Below are 14,094 nucleotides of genomic sequence, written 5' to 3'. Positions count from 1 at the left end.
GAGAGGGGTACCGTGCAAAAGAATAGAGGGAGTGTGTGATCTGATCTTCCCAGTCCTAGCCAGTCAGACACCACACATCGTAGAGAGAGAGACTCCATCTGGACCAGCTAAAGTGTCAGTGGGGTCCTGATTACACGGTAGACGGTGGTGTTTTGGGAGTAATGAGGGTGTTTCTCTCTCTGTCTCTCTCTCTGCTCCCTCCACTCTCTCACAGAGCTGTGAATGGAATGCACACAGATACGCAACACACCTCTGTTTGTCTCAGACGTCAGAAGGAACGACACCAATTGGCACTTAAGAGGAGAATTGTCAAACAGCAGACAGTACCACAACTCATATAGGAAATAAAGGATGACTCAGGCAGACTTGTCTACCTTTAGCTTCTGTAGTAATTGTGTAGTAATTTAGTAGTAACTAGAGCTCACCAGAGAGAGAAAATAGAAGTGGTGAGAAGTTTTATTTTGAATCATTCTAAAATAACACTATGTATACCTGGGGGGTTGTGTATGGATAATGCATGGTTGAATGGGTCTAACCTAGCATGTCTACAGTTAACAAACTGTGTCTGGAGAACCATTCTAAATAAACCCCTGAGTTTTTTCAAATCAAATCAAATTTTATTTCTCACATGCACCGAATACAACAGGTGTAGTAGACCTTACAGTGAAATGCTTACTGACAAGCATTTAACCAGCAGTGCAGTTTTCAAAAATACCTACAAAAAAGAGATAAGAATACCAAATAATTATAGAGCAGCAGTATATAACTGTAGCGGGTGTTTATACAGGGGGTACCGGTACAGAGTCAATGTGTCAATGTGCGAGGGGCACCGGTGTCGAGGTAAATAAGGTAATATGTACATGTAGGTAGAGTTATTAAAGTGACTATGCATAGATAATAACAGAGAGTAGCAGCAGCTTAGAAGAGGGGGGGGGGGGGGAAAACACCTGTGTTTGATCGTGGTTATACTATTGTACAAGTAGTGAAGCATCACTGGCAGCAATGTCGCAGCAGGTCGCTGCTGTCCTGTTGGTGCATTACAGGACCTGAAGAGAGAGAGAGCAGCAGGAACCTGCTATAATCTTACAATACACAATACAACAACCGGGTCTCGGGGCTTTTTTTGTTTATCCTCAGGCTGGTTCCTTTTCCTCTTTCCAGGCCCCAATCATGTTCCACAACGATATACTTACACCTAACAAACATGTAACTAACAGCCCCACCATTGTTCCAATGACTATATTCTACAAAAGGCTGAGCTTTTTGTATCTAAGCAGCGAGTCAGAGAAAGCTGTACTCAGTTCAACTACCAGGCCAGTCACTAGTTCCAGTAGGGCAGCTTTAGGCAGACAAAACTAAATTCACTAGAATATCCTATAAATAGAATTGAAATACTGAATGACATGTACATTAAATTATTACCAGTTTTCCATTTGAAAAGTCTTCAATTCATGGGTCAACCTTCAAGCATGACATTGTCTCAGTTTAATACATGACCTCTGTTGGAGATGATCAAATGTTTCACTTTACAAACCCAAAAAACAACGACAGAAAATAATAGATGTTTTCTTGATTATCTTTAATTCAGTTTGTTGCATAAGCTTCAAATCAGCACCAATAATGACAATCCAGCCAGACGTTGATGTTGTACATGACTGTCCGTCGGCAGACCAGTAGCATGTAAAAGTTCAACTGATAACATTTTAACAGCAGAGCCTCCTGTAGCTCAATAGTCAGACCAGTATCAGTCATCGTTTCATGTTGTATATGCTGAGCAGACACTGTCAGGGCACATATACAGGTAATTTGTTGACGAACTGGAAAAGGACATTCTGACAGAGGATTCAAGTTTTCAACATTTACACCAAAGACAAATAGTTAATGTTAGAAGATATGGTAAGTCATAGTCAGGATGTCAAGATGTCAATATCTTTGAAATGTTAAATATGTAAAACAGAGAATATCCAATGCAGAATAGGCCTTACATTTAACACAACTTTAGAAGACGTTAAATAAAATATATTTGTAGCACAGATTGCAGTACCAAAAAAAATTTGTTTGTAACAGTATCAATAACAAATATACATAAAAAAATAGGATATTCCATCAAATATTTTCATAAAACAAGTCGATGCAAATAACAAATAAAACATGATGATCATTAAGCACACATACCGTGGGTGGTACTCTGACCTGAAAGTAAATCACACAAAGGAAAAGTCCGTCAAATTACCAAAAAAGCGTTGTTTTAAAATGAGAAAATTCACAGTGTTTGTAAATAAAGACGTTGTCTGAAGAAAACAACAACTCCTAATAAATAAACAGTGAGTTCACGCAAGTAGAATCGGTAAAGGCTGAATACCTCAGCTAGCTGCTAAGACCTTTGACCTCTCAACTCACGATCGTATGGCTCAGAGGTTTCCCTTTAACACGTGACCCAACCCACAGCTAGGGCCCAGAGTGTTTTCCTTAAGACGGGCCTGACCAGGAAACAACACTAACAAATTCCTACAAATCATGTTCCAAGACTTTCTCAATCTCACTCCCTCCATCTTTTTTCACACTCATCTCAAGTCTCTCTCCTCAGGCTCCAACACATGCTTTTAGAACAGCCAACATTGATGATGCTACTGCCTCCACAGCTAACACCATAGCTATGAATAACATTAAACTATCTCAATGGAATCTACAGCTAAAATAAAGATGCCTAAAATATAATGAATAACAACCATCACAACTTTAACTAACTTACTAATAGAACTTTAAGGTACTTCAAAACACTTTGCTTTAAATTAAAAACGTCTAAGTCAATCTGAATTGAAAACCCATCACCTTTGTAATTTACTGACAATGTAGATTAAACTCTCTTAGAGACCAGCATATTCCACCAACTGAGAGAATACTGCCTACATCTAAATAGATACCAAACGTAATACAAATAAAAACACTATTGTTCCCACATGTGCATGAGTTTACCACAGTAATAACACTAACATCAAAGTGCATGCAAAAGTTTAATAACAAGTTAAGACTGACTAGCAGGAGCTGCTAGTCAGTCTTCATGACTCTTACTACACCTGAATGACCAGGTGGAAATTAGATGTGTCGTCTCTTTCCAAACAGAACTGCCACATCCTCATCTGTTTCACCTGTTCTTGTGCTTGTCTGCCACCCCCTCCAGTGTCGCTCGCCATCTTCCCCCATTATCCTCTGTGTATTATATACCGTGTTCCCGTTTGTCTTTTGCCACTTCGTCGTGTTTGTTCAAGTCAACCAGTGTTTGGTCTCAGCTCCTGCTTTCCCATCTCCCTTTTTCTAGCCCTCCTGGTTTTAACCCTTGCCTGCCCTGAGACTGAGCCCGCCTGCCTGACCTCTCTGTCTCACCCTAACCCCGAGGCCGGCCTGACCTCTCTGTCTCCCCCCTAACCCCGAGGCCGGCCTGCCTGACCTCTCTGTCTCCCCCTAACGAGGGGCCGGCCTGCCTGACCTCTCTGTCCCCCCCTAACCCCGAGGCCGGCCTGCCTGACCTCTCTATCTCCCCTACCCCGAGGCCGGCCTGCCTGACCTCTCTGTCCCTCCCCTAACCCCGAGGCCGGCCTGCCGTCCTATACCTTTGCCCACACTACTCTGGATTATCGACCTTGCCTGCCGACCTGTCGTTTGCCTGCCTATGTTGTTGTAATAAACAATTGTTACTTCAACACAGTCTGCATTCGCGTCTTACATGAAACGTGATAAGAACAAGGAAGAGATAAACTAATTAAAATATATTAACATTTAGAATTTTTCTACAAACACAATAAACTGCTACACATGAACTCACATGAACTCAGCATCGGGATGAAAAATATAATACGTACAGAAGGATCTGTTTGCAGAATAAGTATTTTATTAACAAAAAGTAAACATTTGAGTTTGCTTTACGTAACAATTATTTTGTAGTTTTACAGATCATTTCATGCAACTCTACAACAAAAATCAGTTGGCGCCCCTGGAGGTAGGGTCCCTGGAGGTCAGAGCCCCTTGAGGTCAGGGTCCCTGGAGGTCAGAGCCCCTGGAGGTCAGAGCCCCTGGAGGTCAGAGCCCCCTGGAGGTCAGGGCCCCGGAGGTCAGAGCCCCTGGAGGTCAGAGCCCCTGGAGATCAGGGCCCGCTGGAGGTCAGGGCCCCTGGAGGTCAGAGCCCCTGGAGGTCAGGGTCCCTGGAGATCAGGGCCCCTGGAGGTCAGACCCCTGGAGGTCAGGGTCCCTGGAGATCAGGGCCCCTGGAGGTCAGAGCCCCTGGAGGTCAGAGCCCCGGAGGTCAGGGCCCTGGAGGTCAGAGCCCCTGGGCACATACCCTGCATGCCCGGTCAGTAATTCAGTCATGATGACTAGTTTAGATAGCTGGCTAGTTAACTAGACTAATTAACCAATACAACATGTTTAACTGACATGGGCTGATTGAGTGACTGTCAGTAGGTGACATAAGAGCTGATTCACAGCTAAGTCTCTAAATGTCACATGGTCTATTCTACAATTCTCTCAACAGCAAGTTGAGACACGACTGAGTTTTCTAATTTGAAAAAAATACAAAGGTCCGTACCTACTGAGGTGTCCTCATACATAGTTTCTGCCCTGTCCGTATTAGTTTAACACTGACTAGATGGTGAACCTGGGGAGGGAACGAGAATTTGTGGATAAAGGCTGCAAGTTGCTGATGAGGCACATTTAGAGTATAGTTGACACATGTTTCTTTATCTCTCATACACACACACACACACACACACACACACACACACACACACACACACACACACACAACACACACACACCACACACACACACACCACACACACACACACACACACACACACACACACACACACACACACACACACACACACACACACACACACACACAACACACACACACACACACACACACACACACACACACACACCACACCACACACACACACACACACACACACACACCACACACACACACACACAGACACAGACACAGACACAGACACAAACACACACAGGACCTCATTGGGATGCATCACTGTCAAGGACATCTCTGACTGGCAGATCTGTACAACAGTGTTTTTCTCATCACCAGCTGGTCCAATAGAGAAGTATGGGTAGAGAGTCTCAGTGAATGTGTCTTTATGAGTGGAGATGAGTGTACATGTCTTTGGAGTTGTAGAAGGACACCTCCCCCTGGTCGTAGTCCAGCTGCACTCTGATCCTCTGGGGTATCTTCTTCAGGAGGAGGGTCTCTCCATTCCATTAGTATACTTACCAACTCAGCAGTATAGCCCAAATTCCATACTCTGGTATGCTTCACCTCCCCCTTCCTGTCAGCTGACTCTTTAGCCACGCCCATAACCCAGTCAGGATGGTCCCCCACCTCCACCTCCAGCTGTGTTTACCTGAGCTGAACCCCTCAGACCCAGAATAATTGGATACTTCATGAATCTCTCAGGGTTGTCAGGGAGCTGCTGATCTGGGCCAGTCTGACTCACACTGTCAGATCATCAGACAGAGAGAGACAGGGGTGTGCAGTGTTGGGGTCCAGAATCACAGGAGCTTCAAAACAAAGACGAGAGATATTCCACACATTATACCATGTAGTCTCTTTTCATATACACTAAGAATAAAACTTAAAATAGCCTACTTAATTAAATCTATCTTACATTATTCTCCGTCATGTCCTCTCCTATCCAGTACTCACTGTGTTTGATGATCCCCTGCATCTTCTCCCAGACTCTGAACTTCAGGTTTCCCAGGTGTTTGGCCACATCTATCAGCCCCCCTGACACCAGCTGTGGATCTGGCATTGTGCACTGGGCTTGGAATAACATTCAGGAGTCAGAACTTCTGTGGGGTTGGGTTCACAACCACAGAGAAGAGAGAGACGAGAAGCAGATCACTTACCTTCCTTCATGGTCTTGAAGTTCTGTAAAGTAGAGTATATAGTCTTCAATATCATTGATTAATCTATAAATCTTTGAGTTAATTTATAATGTATGTCTAGGAGAGAGCAGTTCTTACCTGCAGGAATGAGATGTCTTCATCTTTCAGCTCCCCCTCTATGGTTCTGATTGTGTCTGAAAGTGATGATATCTCTCGTTCATCTGCTCTATCTTCTCCTTCATCTTCTGACCTTCTGCTTCTCTTCCTCTTTCAGAGCAGCTATCCTGGCCTCCTCCTCTCGTAGAAACTGGTGAAGTTTCTCAAACTCCTCCTTAATCTGCTTCTCTGTGTGTTGGGTCTGGCTCTGGAGACAGTGAGCAGAAAATTTCATTCTACAATTATTATCAGAATAAAATCCAACACGTAGGCTACAACTGAAACAATACATGCTGTACTATTGTAACTTTGCATAATTTATACTAACCTTAATGTGCACTGCAGTTTGATCACAGGTTTGTTTAACTTCATTAAACACCTTCAGCTTCTCCTGTAAGGGCTTCAGGTCAGTCTGGAGTTCCTCCTGGAATGAGACAGAACCTCACTGAGGAGACAACCTCTGGATCTCACTTTATAGGAGAGAAAATGTCTGCACAACAACTTACTTTTTTTTGTCATGAATCTTGTTCTGGAGGCAGATCTGCTGAGTGGTCACTAGCTGGCACAGCCACAACGTCATAATCTTATTTTAAACCTAACCCTAACCTTAACCACACTGCTAACTATAATGCCTAACCTTAACCTCAAACTAAGACCAAAAATCAAATGTTTGTTTTAATTAATTTTTAAAACATTGCCAATTTGCCATTGCAGCTGGCCCATCTAGTGGAAATCACTCAGTTCTGCCTCCAGGGAAAGATTCATCTTTCATTCCTGACAATAAAAGTAAACCTGTAACTGTACACTACTTCTCTATCACTGCAGATACACTTGTTTTCAGTTTCAGGGTCAGAGATACACTATATGTTTTCACTCAGGATCTCAAACACTTCAATTTCATACAAAAAGTGATTTATAATGTATCATAATCTGAAATTCACAATTATTCAGTCAATACAAAGTGTAGAACATCTATTTATTATCTAAATGAGTCAGACTCATTAATAAAACATTGATAACTTCATGTTCCATAGTTTGAGTATTGATGTATCACATATTTTCTATCAGAATCGTTCTCCTACCTTGTGATCCTGTACAGCCTCGTCTACAGGGATACAGTCATGATCTTTATGTTTCCTTGAGACCTGACACACCAAACAGATGGGCTCTTTATCCTCCAGACAGAACAGACAGAGTTTCTCACTGTGTAGACTGCAGAGCACCTTGGACCCTGTGGTTGGTCTCCATCCCGTAAGGCCTCACACAGGTTCTTTAGAGACAGGTTTGAAAGGGGTTGATCCTTAGAGGATCTTCTCCTGCAAACTGGACATTCCCGAGATTCCTTGTCTTTCCAGCATTCCTTTAGAACAGGCTTGAACAGAGCTGTGGCTGCATGATAAGATGACAGGATCCTTAAAGATGTCAAGGCACACCGTACAGGAGAAATCCTCCTCTGGGAGAGACGAACTAGAAGCCATTTTCTCACACGATGTCACCCCCTGTTCTGGATTGAGATCTGAAGGTTACTTTCACTTTTACTTTTAACAACTTCCTCTCTTAAAACTTCTTCAGGCTGCAAGCCCGACACCGGTACACTTATGACAACATCCAGCTCAAGTGCAGGGCGCGAAATTAAAATGTATTTTTTAGAAATATTTAACTTTCACAACATTAACAAGTCCAATACAGCATTTGAAAGATAACATTTGTGAATCCAGCCAACATGTCCGATTTTTATAATGTTTTACAGCGAAAACACCACGTATATTTATGTTAGCTCACCACCAAATACAAAAAAGGAGAGACATTTTCACAGCACAGGTAGCATGCACAAAGCCAACCTAACTAACCAAGATCCACCAAACAAACCTAGAAACAACTTCCTCAGATGACAGTCTTATAACATGTTAATCAATAAATCTATGTTTTGTTCGGAAAATTTGCATATTTGAGCTATAAATCAGTTTTACATTGATGCTACCATCACAGCTACAGTCAGAAATAGCACGGAAGTAGCCAGAGTAAATACAGACACCAACGTCAAATACTAATTACTCATCATAAAACATTTCAGAAAAAATATATGGTGTATAGCAAATGAAAGACAAAGATCTTGTGAATACAGCCAATATTTCCGATTTTTTAAGTGTTTTACAAGCGAAAACACAATATAGCGTTATATTAGCTTACTACAATAGCTAAAAAACACAACAGATTGATTTCCAAGGTACGGTAGCGATAGCACAGTTCGACAGATATATGAAATAGCATCCCAAATTGGGTCCTACCTTTCTTGATCTTCCATCAGAATGTTGTACAAGGGATCCTTTGTCCAGAACCGTCTTTGTTTGGATTCAGAACCACCTCTTTCCCTCTTGAATTAGCAAGCACACTGGCCATGCGGCGCTAAGCTGTCCATCCTGAACAAAACCAGACAACGCAACACGCCTAACGTCCCGAATAAATTTCAATAATCTAATGAAACTATATTGAAAAAACATACTTTAGGATGATATTGTAACATGTATCAAATAAAATCTAAACCGGAGATTGTATTCGCCCATAACGACAGCTTTCCAGAAGGCGATTCCAGGTTCAACTTCGCGCTTTCGAAAAAAAAAAAATGGCGGACTTCTCATTCCAAGATGATGTATTCAACCTCAGAACAAGATAATCAACTCATTTCTGCTCTCACTTCCTCTTGACATCCAGGGGAAGGTGTATGACGTGTATGTAGACTCCTAAGTGTCATGTCCATTTATAGGCAAGCTCTTGAACAGAGACCTCGCGTTCAGAAATCTCACTTCCGGATAGGAAATGGGCTGCAGAATGAGTTCTGTTTCACTTAGAGAAATAATTCAAACGGTTTTAGAAACTAGAGAGTGTTTTCTATCCAATAGTAATAATAATATGCATATTGTACGAGCAAGAATTGAGTACGAGGCCGTTTGAAATGGGCATCTTTTTCCTGGTTACTCAATACTGCCCCTGCAGCCAGAAGAAGTTAAAAGGGACACATAATTCAAAGCAAGTAAAGCTGCAGATAAAGTTCACAGTTTTGATGATATTACCTTGTGTTGGTTGGTTTAACAGCCTGATACTTCAGAACAATCTAAATAAAATCCCAGTGTTGTGTTGTGTTGTGTGTCAGACAGACATGAGTCCTGGAGAGATATTAAAGTTACAGCACTGAGATTAACTTTAGTCATCATGTGACTCGGGGGAGGAGTTTCAAGTCTCTGGCCCTGTTCAAAAAAGGCCAATGACAATGGATTTACACACTTGTGTCACGATCGTCTTTATGTGGAAGAGAGGACCAAGGCGCAGCGTGATACGAATACATCTTCTTTAATTATAACGAAGACGAAACAAACACTTTTACAAACTAATACAAAAACAACAAACGACCGTGAAGCTACAAACCTACGTGCACACATGCAACATAGACATAGACAATTACCCACAACCTACCTAATGCCTATGGCTGCCTAAATATGGCTCTCAGAGACAACGATAGACAGCTGTCTCGAATTGAGAACCAATCCAGGCAACCATAGACTTACATAAACACCTACACTGAACACAACCCCATGAACTCCCTAACTAAAATAATAAAGAAAACAAAGATAACTAAGGCCAGGGCGTGACAGTACCCCGCCCCAAAGGTGCGGACTCCGGCCGCAAACCTGACACAGAAGGGGAGGGTCCGGGTGGACCTTCTTATGGCAGCGGCTCGGGTGCGGGACGTGACCCCCACTTCACCATAGTCACTACCCGTTTTGGTGGCGCCTCTGGAGCGGCGACCCTTTCAGCGAGTCCTGGACTGAATACCATCCTAGAGGGCGCCACTGGACTGAGGGGCAGCTCCGGACTGAGGGGCAGCTCCGGACTGGATGACGGCTCTGGCAGATCCTGGCTGACTGACGGCTCTGGCAGATCCTGGCTGGCGGGCGGCTCTGGCAGATCCTGGCTGGCGCGGCGGGCTCTGGAGATCCTGGCTGGCGGGCGGCTCTGGAAGATCCTGGCTGGCGGGCGGCTCTGGAAGATCCTGGCTGGCGGCGGCTCTGGCTGCTCCTGACTGGCGGGCGGCTCTGGAAGATCCTGACTGGCGGGCGCTCTGGCTGCTCCTGACTGGCGGGCGGCTCTGGCTGCTCCTGACTGGCGGCGGCTCTGGCTGCTCCTGACTGGCGGGCGGCTCTGGCTGCTCCTGACTGGCGGGCGCGCTCTGGCGGCTCCTGACTGGCGGGCGGCTCTGGCGGCTCCTGACTGGCGGGCGGCTCTAGCGGCTCCTGACTGACGGACGGTCTGGAAGGCTCAGGACAGACGGGCAGCGCAGGCGGCGCTTGGCAGACGGACAGCTCAGACGACGCTGGGCAGACGGGCAGTGCAGGCGACGCTGGGCAGACGGACAGCGCAGACGGCGCTGGGCAGACGGCAGACTCTGGCCGGCTGAGACGCACAGTAGGCCTGGTGCGTGGTGCCGGAACTGGTGGTACCGGGCTAAGGACACGCACCTCAAGGCTAGTGCGGGGAGCAGCAACAGGACGCACAGGACTCTGGAGACGCACTGGAGGCTTGTTGCGTGTTGCCGAAACTGGTGGTACCGGGCTGGAGACACGCACCATAGGGCGAGTGCGTGGAGGAGGAACAGGGCTCTGGAGACGCACTGGAAGCCTGGTGCGTTGAGCTGGCTTCATGGCACCTGGCTCAATGCCCAATCTAGCCCGGCCGATACGAGGAGCTGGAATGTACCGCACCGGGCTATGCACACGTACAGGAGACACCATGCGCTCTACCGCATAACACGGTGTCTGCCCGTACTCTCGCTTCCCACGGTAAGCACGGGGAGTTGGCGCAGGTCTCCTACCTGACTTCGCCACACTCCCTTGTAGCCCCCCCCCCCAAGAAATGTTTGGGTTTGACTCTCAGGCTTCCAGCCTCGCTTCCGTGCTGCCTCCTCATATCGCCTCCTCTCGGCTTTAGCTGCCTCCAGCTCTTCACGAGGGAGGCGATATTCTCCCGGTTGTGCCCAAGGTCCCTTACCGTCCAGTATTTCCTCCCAGGTCCATGAATCCTGTGTATGTTGCTCCTGCTGCTGCTTAACACGCTGCTTGGTCCTGGTATGGTGGGTAATTCTGTCATGATCGTCTTTATGTGGAAGAGAGGACCAAGGCGCAGCGTGATACGAATACATCTTCTTATTATAACGAAGACGAAACAAACACTTTTACAAATTAATACCAAAACAACAAACGACCGTGAAGCTACAAACCTACGTGCACACATGCAACATAGACATAAACAATTACCCACAAGCTGCCTAATGCCTATGGCTGCCTTAAATATGGCTCCCAATCAGAGACAACGATAGACAGCTGTCTCTGATTGAGAACCACTCAGGCAACCATAGACATACCTAAACACCTACACTGAACACAACCCCATAAACTCTACCAAAACCCCCTAGACAATACAAACACCCTCGACTAGACAAAAACACACAAACATCCCCCATGTCACACCCTGACCTAACTAAAATAATTAAGAAAACAAAGATAACTAAGGCCAGGGCGTGACAACTTGTCACTTTTGTCCTGTATGTTTTATTCTCTCTAACTCTAAACTATTATTTTTATACCTACACAACACGGGTAGAACATTAAAAAAAAACTTTATATTTGTAGACCAACGCATAGCATAGCAAATGGTAAAATCAACCATTTCAATTGACTTTCTAGTCTACTTTTATCTAAAAACAGCAAAATAGAAAAAGCACTACACTTTTAAATACTTTGTCCCCTGATTGAGGCCTGTAGATATTTTCCAAATGTTTACGTCACCTTCAAAACAGATTAATAAAATTTGAGCTCTCCACTAGTCAGTCAGTTTTTACAAACAATAATGTCTGACAAAACTTGTTGCAGCCAACAATCCCTTTAACATAAGAGTAATGTGGTGCTGGTTTCTCATGTGTTCATAGCTGGGAGAACTAGAACAAACAAATATAATGTCACATTAATGACACTTCTACTTCATCCATCAACAGAGTCATGATCCTGTACAAAACATTGGTTTGATGACAGCTCTCCTTTTCCAGACTATTCTATTTTCCAGACTACACCTCAGAAATGCTCACTGGATTCCATTTAGGTTCTTGTGGCACAAAATGGTCGCTGTCATTTAGCACCATAGATATAGATAGAGGACTCATCATGGGTATAACCCATTTTAGCTTGGGCATTGCCATCATCCACCATTTTAAAATAGGAATCCCCACCCAGTTGACTACTTGACTACGGGTTGTAGCCTCAATGATGCTGCTGTCAGACGCTATAATGACACAGATCTAAAGATGAGTCCTCTATCTATCTCTATGTTTAGCAGCCAGGTGGATGGTCCATGTTAGAGTAGATACCAAAACACTGTCTGGATAGAATGGTTGTCTTATTATATCAGAGTGTACAGGACCTATTTAATTCAACTTATATGAAAAATACTGCCAGCACTTTCCAACAAAGTATAACTTATATCCTATAAGTAATATCCATTTCAACAGTCACAATGGACACATTTCGGACATTATTTTGTTATTATATTTAAAAAATATATATATATTTTGTTATATAAATAATTCTAGGTCTTCTCAGTAGAAAACATAAAGGTGGAAGAACATCCCCATCTAGCTGTGGGAGGTGGTATTACCCCCACGGTGCCGGTGATGAACTTCTTGAACTGGTCCTTCCTCTTCTTCTCTCCCACCTTGTGGGCGGAGCTGGGCTCCAGCACTGAGAATGGGAGTGAGGGTTGCATTTAGTTCCATTAAAGTTTGGTTCCTAGTTCCAACACACTTCCTGGAGAATCTTTAAGACTGATGACATCATTGACTAATCTTTCCTTATCTCATCCAGGCCCAGAGGCCGCCTGTAAATACTTCCTGGTTCAGTATACCTTTGGGGGAGCCCATTTCATACACACCACCGGTCTCACACACACACATACAACGTGCACACACACAGCACCGGTCCACGACTCTATAACTCAGCAGCAGAGAAGAATAAACAGTGAAAAAGTCATTCTATTTCTTCCTGCATCTGTTGAGTTCCCTGGACTAGACAGAGCTGAGGAGGGAAGGAAAGCAAGTTGTATGTTGAAAGACCTGGTTTGAATTGAGCATAATTATTATTTATATTATTCATATAATTAAAATTATTATAATTATAGTTCGTCTTATTAATATTATTATTATTTTTATTGTTGTTATTATTGTTAGTCTTACTATTATTATTATTGTTATTATTATTACCTAAAATGGAATCTGAGATTGGGAGGGAGAAAAATGAAACACACTCGCCTGATGCTCACACAAGAACACATGAAAACACACGTGTTCATATGTACATATACAGTGCATATAAATAGCAACACAAATGTGCACATAAATCCACATGCTAACACACATGGTGCATATAAAGAACACACACACTCCTATGTGTTGTGTCAGGTAGAGAGCCAGAGAAGCAGTGATTGTAGCTGCAGAGCCATTTGTTGTGGACCTGTTTGGGCTGCAGGACAGAGGAGAGGACACAGTGATGGAAGTAGAGATCAGAGATCCTCACTGTGGGGACAAGCTGCTCATTTCAGTAACAACACCTGTTTTCCTCAATGAACACTGATCCTCATTAGAAACAAATGAACCACTAACAGAGCAGACCCCCAACCTTCAACCTTAAAACCAGTATTGTGTCACGTCTGTCCCATTCTGCCTGTCAGCCTGTCTGTCTGTCTGTCACAAAACACAAATAAACACAGTTTATAGTGGTTGATCATGCTGTTAACTCTGTTGGTAAATATCCCTGTAATTCCCCTAGGCACAGTATTTTATTTTACTATTTTTTCACTAGGCAAGTCAATTAAGAATAAATTCTTATTTTCAATGATGTCCTAGGAACAGTGGATTAACTGCCTTTTCATGGACAGAAATACAGATGTTTACCTTGTCAACTCAGGGATTGTAGTCTTACACCCTTCCGTTTACTA

General features: G+C 43.8%; 1 pseudogene; it reads right to left on the bottom strand.

The window, feature by feature from the left end:
* Window positions 1-4,638: 4,638 nt before the first annotated feature.
* On the bottom strand, window positions 4,639-13,021 carry LOC112075327 (E3 ubiquitin-protein ligase TRIM39-like; annotated as a pseudogene).
* Window positions 13,022-14,094: the final 1,073 nt, after the last annotated feature.

The sequence above is a fragment of the Salvelinus sp. IW2-2015 genome, unplaced genomic scaffold (assembly GCF_002910315.2).
Source record: "Salvelinus sp. IW2-2015 unplaced genomic scaffold, ASM291031v2 Un_scaffold3092, whole genome shotgun sequence".
NCBI lineage: Eukaryota > Metazoa > Chordata > Actinopteri > Salmoniformes > Salmonidae > Salvelinus > Salvelinus sp. IW2-2015.
This window is presented reverse-complemented; position numbering and strand designations above follow the sequence as displayed.